The following is a 17,500-nucleotide window of genomic DNA, read 5'->3' as shown; positions in this document are numbered from 1 at the left end:
TCCCTCCTTCCCTCTCCCCTCCTTCCCCTCCCCCCTTTCCCTCCTTCCTTCCCCCTCCATCCTTCCTTCAAAAGAAAATGACGAAAGAGGAATGGGAGAAGAGAAACGACGAGAAGGAGAGCGACCGAGGAGACGGCGACCAAGGCAAGGTCCATTTCTCACCATTGCCACAAGGGTTTAAGAGCCTCGTTCCGCTGGGCTTATGAAGGCCCGGTGCCTCTCCTCGGTCTTCTCTTCCGTGTTCTTTGCTGTTCGGTTGGTTTTTCTTTGTGTGTGTGTGTTATTTTTACGTCTTTCTTTTTTTTCTTTTTTTTTTTTTTTGGGGGGGGGGGGGATTTGTTGCTTTTTATTTACTGTTTTTTTTTTTCTCCCTATATCTCTTTGTCTTTCTCTCTCTCTCTCTCTCTCTCTCTCTCTCTCTCTCTCTCTCTCTCTCTCTCTCTCTCTCTCTCTCTCTCTCTCTCTCTCTCCTACTTTCTTTGTTAAAACATACACACAGGGGAAGGGGTAGGGGTCGGAGAGGGGGTGGGGGCTAAGGGCAAGGCTTCTGTGATTTTTAAAGATTTGGATTCCAAAATATTTTTCATGCTGGTTATGGCAGTTGTTTTGCTGGATTTCCGAGCGCATGCCGATGAAGGGAGAGAAGAAATATGAGGGAATAAGAAGTAAAAGGAAGAACAGCAGGAAAAAAAGTGGGGACGACGACGTCGACGAAGAAAAAGAAGAGGAAGAAGTAGAAAATAAGGAAAAGAGGAAAAAAGGAGACGAAGAAGAAAGAGAAGAAAAACAAGAAGAAGGAGGAGGAGAAGAAGAAGAAGGAGAAGAAGAAGAAGAAGAAGAAGAAGAAGAAGAAGAAGAAGAAGAAGAAGATGAGACAAAGAATTGGCAGAGGAGGTGGATTATGGTAGAGCGGGAGCGGGGGTAGAGACAGAAGAGAGGATGAAATTTAAAGAGAACAACACAAAAGAAAGAAATAGCAAAGATCACGAACGCAAATGGACCGAACCGAACGAAACGGAACGGAATACGAGAACAAGGCCAAGGACCGATCTTTCCCCTCCCCCATCCCTCCCCCCTCCCCCTCCCCCTCCCTCTCCCCTCCCCCACGTCCCTCCTCCGAAACCCCTCCCGGTAACATCCTTCGAAAATCCTTTCATCGATTCTTCCTCCCTGCCCCGACTAATATCTTCCCCTTCCTCTCATCTCTTCCTTTCAACCCCCCCCCGTCCAAGCCCCATCCCCTACTTCTACCCCATCCACCTTCTCCTGTCTCTACCCCCTCCCCTTTAACCTCAGCTTGTACCCAACCCCATTTTCCTTTTTCCTCCCCCAACCTCTACCCCCTTCTCCCCCCATCCCCTCTCCCACCACCCCTACCAACATCCCCATCCTCTCAACCCCTCCCCAACCTCTACCCGCGTCCCTTCCCCTCTACCCCTACCCCCATATCCTCCTCCTCTGCCCCTTTCCCATCTCCTCCTCAACCCTACTCCATTTCTTCCCCTTTAACCTCTACCCCCGCCCCTTTCTCCCTCAACCCCTACCACCATCATCTCCCCCTCTACCCCCCATCATCTCCCCTGTATCCCTACCCCCACCCCCTACCCCGACCCGTTCCCCTTGTGGCATCGCGGGGCAGAAAGGTCTCGTGCCCCACGAAGTCTCACGCTCGGAGGCGAGGTCACGACGCTACTCCGACAGGGTCACGCGCGGCTGATGATGTGGGGGGGAGGGGGGGGGTCATTGCAGCGGGAAAGTGCGTGAGGAGAAATGCGTTTTGTTTTTGTTTTTGTTATCTATTTCTTCATATATGTTCAACTTTGGAGAGTTGTTGATGTTTTCATATATTGGTCTATTATTGTTTGTATTATCATTGTTAGTATCACTGTTGTTTTTATGTTATCATTATTAGTATCACTGTTGTATTATATTGTCAGTATCGCTACCGCCATCAGCATCATAATCACCAGCATCGTCATTGATGGCATTGAATCCCGCTGTACACAATTTTAGCTTATTGAAGATGAGACAACGGTTTCGTTCGAAGTCCTCCTGCGTTTCATCTCCGGATCTGCGGATGAAGCCCAGAGGGAATTCGAAAGCGTTGCCTCGGCTTCGGCTAACCAATTTTGTTTATGGTGTCTTTTTCTACCATTGCATCAACGCGCTAGAGGGTGTTTTGTCATTCGTTTGTAGTGTTGATGTTACTGCTCTGTTGGATTTAGAGACGGGAGTTTTAGAAGGACGCAGACGATAGCAAAGTTCGGAGTAAAAGCGGAGTGCTTGTTGATTCAGATTGAATGGAGAAAGAGGAGCGAAGAAAAGGGATAAGAGGAAATGGAGAATCGGATTGGGTGTCGAGGTTAACTTGAGTAGAGGTGGATTTGATACTTACTCGTGTGATGTTTGCCGTTGTCATAAAATCAAAGGTGCAGCGGTGATATCACGAGTGAATAATGATAATGATAGAGAAAGAGATGATGCGTAAGTGCAAATAAAGATAGATTATTGAAGAAGTGGGAGAGGAGAAGGAAATGGGAGAAATAAAGGAGTAACAGACAAATGAAATCCAAGGTTATAAAGGTTATGTTCGTAGCCAAGCAACATGCAGACAGAGAAAGTGTAATTACAGGTTCGTCTACCTTCCCCCCTCCTCATCCTCCATCTCCCTTCCCTTCTACCCCCCCCTTCTCTCTCTCTCTCTCTCTCTCTCTCTCTCTCTCTCTCTCTCTCCTATATATATATATATATATATATATATATATATATATATATATATATATATAAGTATCTTCAGTACTCCCTCCCTCTACCATCTCTTCCTGTCTCCTTCTCTCTCTCTCTCTCTCTCTCTCTCTCTCTCTCTCTCTCTCTCTCTCTCTCTCTCTCTCTCTCTCTCTCTCTCTCTCTGTCTGTCTGTCTGTCTGTCTGTCTGTCTGTCTGTCTTCTCTCCTACGTTCTATCTCCCTCTCCCTCTCCTCCCCCCCCCCACAATTCCGATTACCAGCCCCACTCCCTCCATTGTAGCTATTCTACTTCTACCACTGCCACCCCCCATCCTTCTTTCGTCCTGTTTCTTCTGTATCTTTTCCCCTTTCTTGCAATTCCCTCTTTTTAACAAGGAAAAGAGCGTTTGAAAAACCGCGTCTCCCGCAAGAGATAAGAGAGATGAGAAGGATATAGGGGGAGGGTTGAAGTGTGGTTGGGGGGGGGGGGTCGGTGTTTTTATTTCCTCCCCGCATCCTGTAGAGGGTCGGGTGGGGGAAGGGGGAGGAGGGGCGATGGGGATGGATGGGAGCGAAGGAACTCGATATTCGCCTCGCGGAAGGGAAATGGGAGGAAGGGGCGTGTGTGTGTTATGTTTGTGTGTGTGTGTTTTTTTGTGTGTATGTTTGTATCTATGTGTGTGTGTGTATGTCTGTGTGTGTGTGTGTGTGTGTGTGTGTGTGTGTGTGTGTGTGTGTGGGGAGAGAGAGAGAGAGAAGAGAGAGAGAGAGAGAGAGAGAGTCAGAGAGAGAGTCAGAGACAGAGAAAGACAGACAGAGAGAGAGAGAGAGAGAGAGAGAGAGAGAGAGAGAGAGAGAGGAAGAAAGAAAGAAAGAAAGAAAGAAAGAAAGAAAGAAAGAAAGAAAGAAAGAAAAGAAAGAATAAACGGGCAAGACATACAGACAGACGGACAAGCAGACAAAGAAAGGGAAGGAGAGGGGGCGGGAAGGAGGAAGAGATGAGAGGGAGAAAAAAGGATGGGATCCGTCTCTCTCTCCATAGAGGTGAACCTTGCCAAGATCCTCAGAGAGAAGGATAATCGAAGAGGAGAAGGATTGGGAAGAGCTGGAGAACGGGAAGGAGAATGAGAATATGGATAAAAAGGTGATGATGAGGATGAGTATGATGATAGTAAAGATGGTGATAGTGAACAAAATAAAAGTAGGAGTAGTAGTAGTAGAAAAGGGGGAAGGAATGGAGAAGGAGAAAGAGAATAAGCAGAAACAGCAGTAGAAGCAGGAGAAGGAGGAAGAGGAAGAAGAAAACGAGTGACTGAACGAAATTCTTTGTATTGGAAGCCGCTCAGCGAAACTAAAAAAAAAAAAAAAAAAAAAAAATCCGTCTCTTTCACCTTTCTCTTCCTCCGCTTCTTCTTTTCCTGCCCCTCCCCTTCCCCCTCCTCCCCCTCTCTCTCTCTTGCTCCATATCGAGGAAACAATAGCCAGAGATTCTGTTAGTCACGTCCTTATTGGAGCTTTGAGAAGGAGGTAGGGGAGGTGGGGGTGGTGGTGGGGGAGTAGACTCGCTCTTTTCTTCTCGCCTGCCCCGGTGGAGGGAAGCTGGTGTTGACATGGGGGTGGTGGGGGTGGGGGAGGATAGGTAAAGGGCCCTCCTTGCGCGAGAAGACATGGGAGGAGGGCGAAGGAAGGCTGTGGACGCGGGCGGGCGAAGGACGGCCGGCGGCTGTGACTGATTCCGCCTCTGACCTCGTTCTTGAAACTCTGGCAGGTCGCGTCGCGCATCGGGCGGCCGGGGCAGCAAACGCCTGTCATTCACGCGCTTGCATTTTCTTTCTTTTCTTTTATTATCCCCTCCTCAGTCTGTCTGTCCGATGCACACGCACGTATTCGCATGTTCTTGCAAGAAAGCGTTCATGCAGACATGCACACGCACACACACACACACACACACACACACACACACACACACACACACTCACACTCACTCACACTCACACACACACACACACACACACACTCTCTCTCTCTCTCTCTCTCTCTCTCTCTCTCTCTCTCTCTCTCTCTCTCTCTCTCTCTCTCTCTGTCTCTCTCTCTCTTTCACTGACTCATTCTTATGTATATACGCGCGCGCGCTCTTTCCATTGGCCAAAAAAAGAAAGAAAGAAATGCCTGCAAATATTATGATTAATAGTGGAAATAATATTACGAAGACTGCAAGGAACTCGGAAACAGTTGAGACATTTTCCAAAGTTTAAGAATATCGTGGCGGACATAACAGGAAAACTGGAAAATGGCAGACGTACATTTTCCCCAAGTCCGAGAAAATATTTGGGAGTTGCGAATGCGGTTCTTGCAACGCGAAACTAGAGTGAGGAAGCGTGCGCCGGAGAGAAAGCGTTCCATGACGGGTTATTGTCGCGTGCGATCGACTCCCCCCCTCCCCCCCTCCCCCCCTACCTCCAGCCTCGCCCCTCACCCCTCTTCGACCTCGCAAGGACGTGACATTTGGTGACGCCAAGGGAGGGAGGGGGCGGGGTGTTTTAAGCCTCTTTTTTCCTTTCTTTTGCGGTTGTTTTTGTTGCATATTTCCTTTTATACGCCCCATCTCTCTTTTCTTATTTTCACTCTTTCCCTCCCTCCCTCTCCTCTCTCTCTTCACTCTTCCCCCCCACCTCCCTCTTCTCTCTCTCTCTCTCTCTCTCTCTCTCTCTCTCTCTCTCTCTCTCTCTCTCTCTCTCTCTCTCTCTCTCTCTCTCTCTCTCTCTCTCTCTCTCTCTCTCTCTCCTCTCTCTCTCTCTCTCTCTCTTCACTCTCTCTCTCTCTCTCTCTCTTCTCTCTCTCTCTCTCTCTCTCTCTCTCTCTCTCTCTCTCTCTCTCTCTCTCTCTCTCTCTCTCTCTCTCTCTCTCTCTCTCTCTCTCTCTCTCTCTCTCTCTCTCTCTCTCTCTCTCTCCCTCTCCCTCTCCCTCTCCCTCTCCCTCCTCCCTCTCCCTCTCCCTCCCTCCCTCTCCCTCTCCCTCTTCCTCTCCTCTCCCTTCTCCCTCTCCCTCTCCCTCTCCCTCTCCCTCTCCCTCTCCCTCCCTCGCTCCTTCCCTCGCTCCCTCCCTCGCTCCCTCTCTTCTCTCCTCTTCTCTTCTCTTCTTCTCTTCACTCTGTTTCTCTTTTATATCTCTTCTTTTCTCGTCTCTCTTCTGTACATCTGCTCATTTGTGTATGAGACTAAGTGGAATCGTTCGTGACAGAAAGGCGGCGCGAGGTCGCTTGCGGGAGGAACAGGGGCGCAGTAGAAATCGTCCTCCACGGTGGCGGGCGCGGGCGAGCGGGCGAGCGACTCGTGCCAAGCCTCGTAAGGTCGTGACGAGGCGGGTTACGTGTTTGTTTACCTTTGGGGTGACGTAAATATTTTCGTCTGCGCGTAAGTTATTGGGGAGATTATCCGTAAGTCATCCCGCTGGCCAAGGAAGGTCGTGGCGTTTTGTTGGACTGTTTGCGGCGTGGGGTGTGCGGTGCGGCGAGTTATTTGCACGTTTTTTTCTCTCTATTTTTACTTTTCTTTTGATGAGCTTGTGTAAGGTTTTGTTTCGTTTGTTGGGATCGAATGGGGTGAGGTCACTGACAGAAGAGATCGAGCAGCGTGGAGAGAAAAGAAAACAAGACCCTTGGGAGTGAATTTAAATGTAGTATATTGTTGTTCTCTGCTCCCCCCTCCCCCCCCCTCACACCTGTTCCCTCTCATCTGTGGCTCCTATATATAGCACATAAACACCCGCGCACACTGTGTGGAGGAGGCAGGTAGGGGGTCAAAGGAGGGGAAACACTCAAGTCATTTTGCGATGCCCCGGAGGTAAACAAGGGGGCTCTGTTATTTTCCTTGTCGTGGTGGAGGGGGTGGGAGGAAGGAGGAGGAAGAGGAAGGGAATGGGATGAAAAGAGGAGGAGGAAGGGATAAATATGGAGTAGAAAGATTGGGGAAGGCGAAGGGGGATAAGAAAATTTGGGACGGTAAAGGAGATGGGGAGGAGCAAGAGAGGAAGAAGGGGAGAAAGAAAGTGATCTTAGACGGGAGAGGAACAGAACGAGAATGGGGAAGAAGAGATTGTGAAATGAAGACGAAAAAGGAAAAGTATAAACGAGTAAACCCAGGAGGTTGCACAGGGAAGGAAGAAAGAAAAAAAGCAGAGTGACTTGAGCTGATGTATAAGAAGAGCAAGAGAACGAAAGAGAAAGAGGACACACCTCGAGGAAAGGAAGGAAGTTGGGAAGGAGTCATGACCCGACGTTGTCTTCCCTTTGTATCGGCCCTTCCCCGTGCCAAGTGAGCCCTGCTTGTATTCGAAACTCGTGTGTTCTGTAAGTAATGCGAGCCCTTTGTGTGTGTTTCAGATGATGGACGAGGGTCTTGTGCGGGACTTCTGAACTAAACTGATAAGGTAAGGGACCGCTGGATGCTTCCTCGAGGAGGAGGAGGAGGAGGAAGAAGAAGAAGACGAAGGAGGAGGAAACGGAGGTGGATGGGAGTGCTGCTCGGTGAACGTGGCTTCTGTTTGTGTTTGTTTTTGTTGTTGTTGTTTTCCTTTTATCTTTTTTTCTGTTTTACTATTTACGAGCATGCGTTCTGATCTAAGTTGTCTTTGTTCTTTGTTTGGAGGCGAGATGCACAACACGGAGAAGCTAGATCGTGTGTCAACTATTGCGTCATTGGCGGCGGCGACTACCAGTTCGCATGTCCTAGTTAGTATCCCATATTTACCAGGACGCGGCGTTCGACGTGTCCTATTTCGCGCATTCCTTGTGTCTGACGTCACCCTTTGACCCGTATCGAGGTACTATTAAGCAGTCATGTTTGTCGGTTTCTGAGGGTCTGAGGGACGGACAGACAGACAGACAGACAGACTAACTGACAGACAGACAGGAGGATAAGGAGATAGTGGTGAAAGAGAGGGAGATGGGGAAATAGAGTGGGAGATGGGGAAATAGAGAGGGAGATGGGGAAATAGAGAGGGAGATAGGGAAATAGAGAGGGAGATTTGGAAATATAGAGGGAGATTTGGAAATATAGAGAGAGATGGGAAATAGAGAGAGAAAAAAGGGGAAAGGGAAAAAGAATGGGAAAGAGGGAGAAAGAAGGGGAAGAGAGAAAGAAGGGGAAAGAGAGAAAGAAAGCGAAAGAGTGAGAGAGAGAGAGAGGGGGATGAGAAGAAGAGAGAAGGGGGGGGGGAGTGAAGGACAGAAACATATATGGAGAGAAGAAAATAGATTAATAGAAAGAAAAAGAAGAAAATAAAGAGAACAGGAGAAAGAAAGAGAAGGACAGCGGGACAGAGAAGGAAAGAGAGGGGGGGGGTTGAAAGTTGGAGAGAGAAGAAGGGATGAGAAAGAGAGAAAAAAGAGGGGGGAAAAAGAGAGAAAAAAGAGGGGTGAGGAAGAGAGAGAAAAAGAGGGGCGAGAAAGAGAGAAAAAGAGGGGTGAGAAAGAGAGAAAAAGAGGGGTGAGAAAGAGAGAGAAAAGAGGGGGTGAGAAAGAGAGAAAAAAGAGGGGTGAGGAAGAGAGAGAGAGAGAGAGAGAGAGAGAGAGAGAGAGAGAGAGAGAGAGAGAGAGAGAGAGAGAGGAGAGAGAGAGAGAGAGAGAGAGAGAGAGAGAGAGAGAAACCCAACCTAGCCTCAATGGCACTAAAGACAAAACCTCAACATATATAACTCGTTTCCACCGTATTAAAGCAAGACCCCCACCCCTCCTTTTTTCCCCTCCCCCGTGCGAGGAGGTCGTGAGAGGTCAGTCGGCAAGCAGGCGCGGCAGGAGGTCTCGCGCCGAGGGTTTCAATTAGCCCGGGGAAAAGTTTTCGCATCAGGGGTTCTTGTATTGCGGGGCGGGAGAGGTAGGGCGGCAGCGGCGAGCGGTCAGCAGAGCGGCGGGGGGCGAGTTGGGGGGCCGTCTTCTGATTTCAAGGTAGGGGAGGGAGGGAGGGGGGCTGGCTTTTAATTCCGAGTTACGGGGAGGAGGGCTGCCTTCGGGTTCCGAGGTAGGGGCTGCCTTCTGAGTTCGAGTCTGATTTGTAGGTAGAGGGCTACTGTCTGGTTTTCGGGTTAGGGGCTGCCCTCTGAACGCGAGTTAGGGGGGAGATAGTGTTCTGATTTCTAGGTAGGGGGTTACCTTCTGAATTCGAGCGGGGAGGGGGCTGTCGTCTGATTTCATTTGTAGTTGCTGTTGTTGTTGTTGTTGTTGTTGTTGTTGTTGAGGCTGCCTTCTGATTTCGATCTGGGCGCGGTTTGGCGTGATAATTGGTTCGGTTTTTCTTCGTACTTTGGTTCTCCTTTTTCCTCCTTTACTTCTGTCTTTCTCTTTTTTCTCCCCTTTCTCCTGTATCATCATTATCGTCACCGCCACCACACTACCACTCTGCTACCATATTACCACTATGACCAAGACCACAACACCACAGTCACCAACACACTCCACTGCCATACTATCACCACCACCACTACCACACCACCATTCCGTCAACACCACCACCACTCCATCACCATTCCATCACCACCACTCCATCCCCACCACTCATCCAACACGGGCGGCATGACCACCAGCACCCCTTCTCCATCACCACAACGACCAGTCCACCACCATTCCACTACCACACCATCATCACCTTGAGCAGCATCGTCATAGAAGCTCGAAAACATCTCAAAGAGGAGATTAGGAGATACAAAGAAGAGATAGAAGGTACATAGGCCTATATGGAGATATATGACCTATATATATAAGGAGACAGGAAGAAAGTAGCATGTAGCGGGAGTCCAACGGAAGGAACAGCCGGTAACTGACGGAGCACTAACTGTTATCACCACTTAATTGGCTTCGTTACGGGGGACGCTCCCACAGCCGCGTGCGTACGTGCTTGTGTGTGTGTGTGTGTGTGTGTGTGTGTGTGTGTGTGTGTGTTTGTATGTTTGTGTGTGTGTGTGTGTGTGTGTGTGTGTGTGTGTGTGTGTGTGTGTGTGTGTGTGTTTGTGTGTGTGTGTGTGTGTGTGTGTGTGTGTACGTGTATTGTGTGTGTGTGTGTGTTAGTGTTTGTGTGTGTGTGCGTGTGTATGTGTGTATGTGTGTGTGTGTGTGAGAGAGAGAGAGAGAGAGAGAGAGAGAGTGAGTGAGTGTGTGCGTGTGCGTGTGCGTGTGCGTGTGTGTGTATGTGTGTAAGTGTGTAAGTGTGTGTGAGAGAGAGAGAGAGAGAGAGAGAGAGAGAGAGAGAGAGAGAGAGAGAGAGAGAGAGAGAGAGAGAGAGAGAGAGAGAGAGAGAGAGAGAGAGAGAGAGAGAGAGAAAACGTTTGTGTATATGTAAAAGTGTGTGTATGTGCGCGATGTGCACTCAGGCTTGCATAATGTGAAGAAGAGGAGTGGTGTATGAATGAGAGACAAGACTCAGACATAAAAAAGCAGACTGAGAATTAAGCGCCGGTCCCGTGACAAACATTAGGCCACCGTCTAAAACAAACGGGACTCCAAATGTTGCTTGCTTGCTTGTGGCTCGAAAATGTGGCGCGAGTTGAGTGATGTAGCGACCCGGGCACGCGGGGTGGCGGAAGTTGGTGCAGATAAGGAAACTGGGGGCTTGGCGTACGGGCTGCCTTGCCTGATATGGAGAAGGGGTTCTAGTGTCGGGCACCTGCTCAGGGGTGGGCGGGGGTGGGCGGGGGTGGGCGTTGGCTTGTCCTTCGGCTGCACATGGGAGCCAGTGGGGATCGCCCTTTCGCTCACTAGGTCGTGTGCGTACATAAAACCATGCGTAGTTTATTAAACGCACATACGCACACGCATCGTTACTTGCACACGCTCACACATCGTCACAAGCATGCACACGCACAACGGTTTGCCCTCACGCAAACAGTGGCACGCACGCACACTCAGATCCGTTGCAAGCGGAGGCGATATAAATAAATCAACAGGTAACAGGCAGCACGCGAGATCCTCCGGCGCCACGCCACGCTCCCGCTCGCGCGCGCATTTATTTACTCACTTCCTCACTTCCTCAGGATTAGGAGGGAAACAGAGGGAGAGGCACTGCAGAAGGGTAAAGGGCGGAAAGAGAGGGAGTGGAAAGGGAAGAGTGATAGAGAGGTAAGAAGGAAGGGGGTAGGAAGAGGGAGGGGAAGGCTAACATGCAAGTTTCTTGACAAATGTTGACCCAGAACACGCTAACCGACTCGGGCGCTCGCGAACACTTTGGCTTCGGGGAAAAGGGACGGCGATCCAGAGGCCGTTGGTGTGATTCTCTCTCCATTCTCCCCTCGCCCCACTATCTGTCTATCTATCTATCTATCTATGTCCTTATCCTCTCTCCATTCTCGCCTCTCCCCACTCTCTATCTATCTATCTATCTATGTCTTTATCCTCTCTCCATTCTCCCCGCTCCCCACTCTCTGTCTATCTATCTATCTGTGTGTCTATCTGTCTTGATTCTCTCTCCATTCTCCCCTCTCCCCACTCTCTGTCTATCTATCTATCTATGTCTTTATCCTCTCTCCATTCTCCCCTCTCCCCACTCTCTATCTATCTATTTGTCTATCTATGTATGTCTTAATTCTCTCTCCATTCTCCCCTCTCCCCACTATCTGTCTATCTATCTATCTATGTCTTGATTCTCTCTCCATTCTTCCCTCTCCCCACTCTCTATCTATCTATCTCTGTCTATTTATGTCTTGATTCTCTCTCCATTCTCCCTCTCCCCACTCTCTATCTATCTATGTCTTTATCCTCTCTCCATTCTCCCCTCTCCCACCTCTCTATCTATCTATGTCTTTATCCTCTCTCCGTTTTCCCCTCTCCCCACTCTCTATCTATCTGTCTGTCTATCTGTCTATATCTTGATTTAGTCTTTCTCCCTGTTTTCCATCTTTATCTATAGGCTATGTGACTGTTTGTGTGACATGCCAAGTATCTGTATTTTTCTATTTCTGAACTTATCGTTTCCAGAGTTCTTTTTTTACATTTTTACGTATCTTTATTACAAATTCACTTTGCTGTACATTTTCCATCACTGTTTCTTTATTCTGTCCGTCCACTTTACCTGCCTTATTCATATCCGTAATCCATACCTGCGTTAATATTTCTTGAACGATACGTATTTCTGTGCCCCAGTGTGCATGTGCGGGCGAGCGACCGTGCGTGCACACATGCGTGAGCGCGCGCGGGCCAGGTGCTGGTATGTCTAGAAGATTTACTCGAGGCCGATTATTGATGGAGTGACTGCTGCGCCCTTCTTGCACGGGCGGCGCGGCCCGAGGGGATTTGGCCGCGTGCGCTGGGCTGAGGCGGCGCTGGTTTGGTTGCTTTCTTTGGCCTCGCCGGGCGACTGCCTGGGCGCTGTGGCGGTGGGGGTCGCTGCGGCAGCGTGGAGGTTATTTGGAGGTGTAGGGGATAAAGAGCCGGTATTATTATTATTTGAAGTGTTGAGAGCCTCGGTGCATGCAGTAGACTACCCTTTTATATGCGGATATAATTAGGATATATTTTTTTCATTATCAGCAACAATTAGGATAAAAAATCCGGATTTTGATTCTTAATGGAAAAGCATAAAATCAGTCTTCGTTCATTTGTATCCTTCCAGCGCTCTACCTTTTAATACCTAGAAAGAAGAAGTAAGGGCAGACACATCAAATCCTTAGCTTCTTCTTCTTCTTCTTTTTCGTCTTCTTCTAATTCTTCTTCGTCTTTTTAGCAAAATTGCTATGCCCAACAGTAGGAAACCAGTCCAAGGGTATTTAAACGGGGGTACATTTTGCCTTGACAAACTGGGAGATTTAGCTCAGTTTATTCTTTCCTTATTTGTAAATGTGATTATCATTTATATGTAAAATCTGAATGTGCATATAATGTCGACACGAGTTTGTATTTATTATTAGTTATGGTTATTTCATCATACAAACATACATACATTGATGTAGATATATCAATATAGTTATAGATATCTATATATCTAAGAGCCGGGGAGAGAGAGAAAGAGAGGGAGAGAGAAGGAGCGAAAAGCAACCAAGCAAGCTCCGGCCCGGGGCTATTCCTTGATTTGCATCGCCTGTTGGAGAAACATCATCATCATTATCTCTTATCCGACCGCGGAGGATGGGGGGGGGGGGTGCTGGCTCACATGGAAGGAGGGGCGTAGGGAAGGAAGCAAGGAAGAATTGAAGGAGGGGAGAGGGACTGCTTGGTGTAAGGAACGAAGGGAGAGGGAAGGCTGGAAGAGAGGAGAGAAAGAGACGCTAGAGGAAATGGGATAAGGGGAGAGGAGAGGAGGCAAGAGATAGAGATGGAGATAAAGAGAATTAGATAGAGATGGAGAAACAGATGTAGATAGAGATTGGTAGGGAGATAGAGAGTTAATGATAGAAAGAGGGATGGAGATAGAGATAAAAAGAGATAGAGACAGAGTTAAGTGTAAAGAGAGGTAGAAATGGATAGAGAGATAGAGGAATAGAAATAGATAGAGAGGTAGAGGTAGAAAAATAAAGATAAAGAGACATAGATAGAGATGTAGAGAGAGGGATAGAGAGGCAGAGATAAAGATAAACAAAGATAAAGAGGCAGCGATAGATAGAGAGGCAGCGATAAATAGAGAGATAGCGATAGGATGAGAAGTAGCGATAGATAGAGAGATAGAAAGATAGAAATAGTTAGAGAGAGAGAGAGAGAGAGAGAGAGAGAGACAGACAGACAGAGAGAGAAAGAGAGAGAGCGAGCGAGCGAGAAAGAGAGAGCGCGAGCGAGCGAGAGAGAGAGAGAGAGAGCGCGAGCGAGCGAGAGAGAGAGAGAGAGAGAGCGAGAGCGAAGGGAGACGTATCACGTTGACGCGAGCGTAGCGCGTGACGCAGGACACCTGAGCCGCCGCGGTCCTGCTGTGGTCCTCCCGAGCCCCTCCTGACGCGGATGCTGCTGCGTTGTCCGGTTTCATATCCACCAATTTGGCCATTTTGGTGCCGCTTCACGAGCCCCACTCTGTTGTCTCTCCCTCCTTGCTGCCCCTTCCTTGCGCTCCCCTCCTTGCTGTCTTCCCTACTCTGCTGTCTCCAACCCCTCCCTGCTGTCTTCCTCCTTTCTGCTGTCTCCCCCCCCCCCCCCACACACTCCCTGCTGTCTTCCCCACTCTGCTGTTTCCCCCCTCCACGCTGTCTCCCCCCGCCCTTCCTGCTGTCTTCCCCCGCCCTCCCTGCTGTTTCCCTTCCCTTCCCTCCGCGCTGCCCCCCCCCCTCCCTGCTTCATCCTTTCGTCACCCACGCCGAGGTCACGCGCCGCCCCAAGCTCATTCCGGCAACCAATTTCCAGCGGGCGGGCGGGCAGGGCGGGGCGAGGGCGATTCAGGATATGAAGGAATCGAGGGGGTCACCTTAATGCGGCTTTGCGGGGCCCTTCGTGACGGCCCGAGTGTATTTTCCTCGGGACGCAATAGCTCGGCTGGGGGATTGCCGAAGGAGGGGCGGAGAGGGGGGAAAGGGGGTGAGGGAAGAGGGGAGGGAGGAGGAGGAGGGGGGAGAGCTTCAGATCGTGCCTTACAACTTGATGTGCAACTTGGCTTTCGTGGTGGGTATGGGAAGGCCGTGTCATGGGAGGGAGGGGTAGGGAGAGAGAGGGGGAGGGGAAGGGCAGGTTGGGGGAGCTTTAGCTTTTGGAGTTGATTTGGGAAGTGCTTGCTTGGAAAGGGGGGGGGGGGTTAAGGGGGCGGGGCGAGGAAGAGGGGTTGTAGGGGGGTGTTTCAAGGCTTTGTTTTGGAATACAAAGGACAAAAGGGAGGGAGGTTGAGTGAATGGATGAAGGAAGGGATATGGGACGATAGGATGAAAGGTAGGTAGGTAGATAGATAAATAGATAGGTAGGAAGGAAGGAAGGAAAGGAAGGTTAATGGTGACGAATGAGGAAGATGAGAAAAAAGAAAGAAAGGGGAAGGGAATGAAAGGGAAGGAAGGGTTGGAAGTGGAACGAGGGAACGAAGAAAATAGGCAAGAAAGGAAGCGGGAAGGAGACGAATGAGGAAGACGAGGGAAGAAGGGGCGGCGGAGGAGATGAAGAGTGGAGGCGAAAGGAGAGGCGGAGAGAAAAGAAGACAGTGGGCCATAGGTTTCATAGAGTCGAGCAGCCGACCTTGGCTTCACGTACTAATATCTCGCGGAAGACAATAAAGTGCAATGGGAAAGGGTGTAGGAGCAGGGGCCGTGGGGGAGAGGGAAGTAGGAGGAGGGGGAGGGAGGGAGGGAGGTAGGAGGAGGGGGAGGGAGGGAGGGAAGTAGGAGGAGGAGGAGGGAGGGAGGGGAAGTAGGAGGAGGGGTGGGAGGGAGGGAAGTAGTAGGAGGGGGGAGGAGGGAGGGAGGGAAGTAGTAGGAGGGGGAGGGAGGGAGGGAGGGAAGTAGGAGGGAGGGGAGGGAGTGAGGGAAGTAGGAGGAGGGAGGGAGGGAGTGATGGAAGTAGGAGGAGGGGAAGGGAGTGATGGAAGTAGGAGGAGGGAGGGAGGGAGTGAGGGAGATGATACTGTAGGTGATGGTGATGGAGATAGGGAAGATGGTGTTGGTGATGGAGATGGGGATAATATTGTAGGTGAAGGTGATAGTGATGAAACCAGATGATTGTGATGGAGATAGCGATGGAATTGTAGTTGATGATGGAGATAGTGATGATACTGTAGGTAAAGGTGATGGAGATTAGGGTGATACTGTTGGTGATGGAGATAAAGGTAAGGATGATGCGGTAGATGATAGTGATGAAGATAAGTAGGATACTGTAGGTGACGGTGATGGAGACTGGGATAATTCTGTTGGTGATGGAGATAAAGATGACATTGCAAGTGATGGTGATGGAGATTCCGGCACGATGAAGGTGATGATGATTATGATGAAGATGGAGAATTAGAAAAGAAAAACAGGATGAAGGAAGAGAAAGGGTAAGAAGGAAGAGAAAAGTGATAATGGTGAAGAGGAAACAAAGGGAATAATAATAAGAAAAAATCGCCAAGGGAGGAAAGATCGTAAAGAAGGAGAAAAAAGAGACAAGGATACTGAAAGAGAAAGACGAGTGGAATATGACTGGCAACTTGCGAGGATTCTCAGGCATGATTGCAAGGAGTGATTGGCAGGGAGAGAGGGGAGGGGGGGAGGGGGACGGGGATACAGGGGGAAAGGAGAGGGGCAATGGGGAGAGCGGAGGGGGAAGAGGGACAGGGGGACAGGAGAGGGGCAAGAGAGAGGAGGGAGGAGTCAGGGGAGCAACGGAGGGGCAAGGGAGAGAGCGGAGGGGCAAGGGAGTGGAGGGGAGATAGTGAGGGATGGTGGACAGAGTGAAAGGAAATGGGGAAGGGGAGAAAGAGGGAGGAGATAGAATGAGAGGGTGAGGGGAGAGAGAGAGAGAAGGGGAGGGGAGAGAGAGAGAGAAGGGGAGGGGAGAGAGAGAGAGAAGGGGAGGGGAGAGAGAGAGGGGAGGGGATGGCCGGGAGAGAGGTGAGGGGTTACGGGTAAGAGGGGGGTGGGGCGTGGGAAGAAACACAGGCAGAGGAAATGGAGAGGAGGGGAGGGTGTCCCATTGATCTCTTTTCGTTTTCTGTTGTATTACTTAATCGAAAAATATAGTTTGTAGTTAAAAATCAGGAATGGAATGGAAAAAATGGCGTTATCATATCTATCATCTTATCTATCGATCTTTTCCTGTGTAACCGAAGAGATAAGTCTGATGCCCGGGGTTTAAACGATAAGATAAACGTTTTCTGAAATTTCTTGGATGGGTTAGGGGGAAGTGCATTATCATATCAGTTGTAAATGACATATACGCGGAAGATTAAATCTGTTGCAACTGCCACTTCAGATATGTAGGAACGTGAGGGAGACACACGTACACGCACGCACCCGAACGCACATGCACGCACGCACGCACGCACGCACGCACGCACGCACGCACGCACGCACGCACGCACGCACGCACACACACGTACACACACACGTACACACACACGTACACACACACGTACACACACACGTACACACACACGTACACACACACGTACACACACACACACGCACACACACACACAGAGAGATAGATAGATAGAGAGAGAGAGAGAGAGAGAGAGAGAGAGAGAGAGAGAGAGAGAGAGAGAGAGAGAGAGAGAGAGAGGAGAGAGAGGGAGAGAGAGAGGAAAGAGGAAAGAGACATACATACATACATGTAGACACAATGACAAGCAGGCAGACAGACAAACAGACACAGACAGACAGACAGACCAAAACACAAACAGGCTGAAAAGAAAGCAGACAGACAGAGAGACAAAGACAAGAGAGAAAAAACGGACAGACAGAAAGAGAAGGGAATAATCATCAGCAGTGATTGATACGTGTTCTTATTGCCCCCCCCCCCTCCCCTCCGCGGTCGAGGGCGAGGGGGAGGGCCATCCTTGAAGGCGCGACGGCCGTGGACGTCTGGCCACTCAGCTGGTGCGTCGTAAGGAGGGACGAAGGAAGTTTGCGCGAAGGTCAAGGCGCTGTCTAAGAGCTAGACGAGTCTCGAAGGGGAAAACTTTGGTGGGCGAGCGTCGGGCGTGATTCATAATAAACGAAAGAAAAAAAAAAGAAAGAAAGGAGAGAAACGTGATTCATAATGAACGAAAGAAGCGAATAAAGTAAGTAAGAAAGAAAGAAAGAAAGAACTATCGCATGGACTTTTTATTAAGGTTTGTCTCCCCATCCTCCCTCACCTCCTCCTCTCTTCCTCCCCCCCCCCTCCACTACCTTATCCCGCCTCGTCTGAGCCCCCC

General features: G+C 49.7%; 1 protein-coding gene across 3 annotated transcripts in view; it reads left to right on the top strand.

The window, feature by feature from the left end:
- Positions 1-17,500, top strand: part of LOC113801211 (SNF-related serine/threonine-protein kinase) — a 235,311-nt gene that overhangs the window by 28,173 nt on the left and 189,638 nt on the right. For 2 of the 3 annotated variants that reach the window (XM_070134391.1, XM_070134392.1), the window contains exon 2: positions 7,108-7,154. The exons of the other annotated variant lie outside the window; for it this stretch is intronic. The gene's annotated coding sequence lies outside the window, so the exon portion shown is untranslated. The remainder of the gene's footprint in view (positions 1-7,107; positions 7,155-17,500) is intronic. 3 annotated transcript variants of the gene reach the window in all.

This window comes from Penaeus vannamei, chromosome 19 (genome assembly GCF_042767895.1).
Source record: "Penaeus vannamei isolate JL-2024 chromosome 19, ASM4276789v1, whole genome shotgun sequence".
Taxonomy (NCBI): Eukaryota; Metazoa; Arthropoda; class Malacostraca; order Decapoda; family Penaeidae; genus Penaeus; species Penaeus vannamei.
This window is presented reverse-complemented; position numbering and strand designations above follow the sequence as displayed.